We start from the raw sequence: 2,085 nt of genomic DNA, 5'->3' as shown, positions 1-2,085 counted from the left end.
TCACACTACAGTAAAGTCCTGTTAAGTGTTTTGAGATGTTTAGTCGACCTGATAAGGCACAATATCAATTGCAAGGATTATTGTTGTTAATTTTATTATGTGCGTCTTCAAGTTTGTGGATAAGTAAATTGTATGGAGATAGAGTGGATTTTCACAGAATCCAAGGCGATGAAGTACATCTGTTTTCTTACTGACGTGGCTCACGGCTATCTTATTATTGCACTTGCTTCATCCTGCTGGCTAGAGGCATCTGTTACATTTATGTACTATTACCTTTCTTGTTATATTGTAGAACATGATAGTTTTTATCATGCCACTTATTTCTAAATAAACCGTGTTATTATACACCTTTGATATTTTTCTTTATTCAACTCTGAATATCCCAAATACTGCATAGAGTGATAGGAAAAAATTGCTTTGAAAGAAAAACATTAGTGACAAGGGCGTTGAGGAAATATGACCAGAGGTTTTTGTTTTTGCCAATTTCACAGCCGAAGTGGGGGAGCTTTTCTCGAAACAAAAATAAATCCATTCAGTTTTCTGCTGAAACGCCCTTTGCCCAATTTGTTTCTGTCTTTTTTTCATTCTTCCTCCTAAATTCTGCGCAGGCTGTATAATTAGGCCCACCTAGATCCAGGCTCTCGGGAATTTAATGAGAACATTTCCCCTTGAAGAGGTCAGCCGTCGGTAGCACGCTTGCCTCTGGTTCAGAAGTTGTGTCCGCACACTGGGATATTGCATTCACAGACTAATCTGACACTGCATTGCTATCCTGGGAGAGCACTGCATTGTTTGAAATACAATTTTTCAGATAAGACAGTAAATTGAGGTTTTAGTGGTTCAGGTGGGCGTTAAAGTAATTGAAAGGACAAGAATTTCACCTGACATCCTGGCCAACAATCCTCCAAATAAAATTATGGCACAATTCTGAATGTTCTAAAATACTGCCAAAATAAAATAAATCTAGACCCAGACAGAATTTTTCTTCCCAGTAATTCATTCATACTATACTATGTAGTAAGAAACATTTGTCCCCTTAATAACCTAGCATGATTATATTTGCCAACAATTTACTGTGAAACAGTAAACGTTTGCCAAGTGAAAAGATCCAGGGAAATGCTCTCCCAGCCTGATGCGAGTTGAAAGCCAGCAGTCAGCTTTGGGCAAACAGTCCAAGCTTTACTCACACTACTTCAGATTGTGGTTGACCATAGTGTTGTGCATGACGGACCTTCCCACATCACTCAGCTGTTTTCACAGCCAAGTTCAGACCACAAATAAGAATGATGTTTGGATCTGGTTTTCAGTCGTGGCTCCAACTCTGAATTGTAAACTTGCCAAATTTCAAAGCATGGGTACTGTCAAGACACCCAAATTTGTAGCCTAATGTTCAAATGTGTCCCTAAGCCTGGTGTATCAGTCTGATCTAGTTGGGAGTGCTCTTGCCTCTGAGTCAGAAGGTTGTGGGTTCAGACCCCAAGTTGGGATCAGAACTATATAGCCTTAACTAACACTCCAATGGATGAGACGTTAAACCAAAGCCCCACCTGAGTGGTCAGGTGGAAGTTAAAGATCTCATGGCACTATTCGAAAAGAGAAGAGAATTGATAAATAAAATTAGTCATTCTCTCCACGGCTGTTTGTGGAATGTTGCTGTGTGCGAATTGGCTGCTGCATCCACCCATAAAACACAGTCACTGCACTTTACAATACATCTTTGAAATGCTTTGGGACAACAATAACAACAACTTACATTTAGATAGCGTGCCTCACACAGTGCAACGTCCCAGGGTCCCCGGACATCCTGACATGAACGGCCCTACACCAAATGCAAAGATTATTATTTTAATCTCAGGATACACAAAAAGAGAGAACTTGCATTATTACAGTGCCTATAATGCAAAGCAAATGTATTGTGATTGTTTATGTAGGTAAAACCTGTCATATAATACATGGTGACCGAAACATTGCGATACCATTACAATGTCTAATAAGTCTTAAAGAAATTATGATACTTTTGTTTGATTTTAGATAACAAAGTTGTTAACACTTTATTGTTTTGGTCACCCTGGATTTTCAGCTTGT

This window comes from Callorhinchus milii, unplaced genomic scaffold (assembly GCF_018977255.1).
Source record: "Callorhinchus milii isolate IMCB2004 unplaced genomic scaffold, IMCB_Cmil_1.0 Scaffold3, whole genome shotgun sequence".
In the NCBI taxonomy this organism is placed as follows: domain Eukaryota; kingdom Metazoa; phylum Chordata; class Chondrichthyes; order Chimaeriformes; family Callorhinchidae; genus Callorhinchus; species Callorhinchus milii.
Note: the sequence above shows the minus strand (reverse complement) of the source record.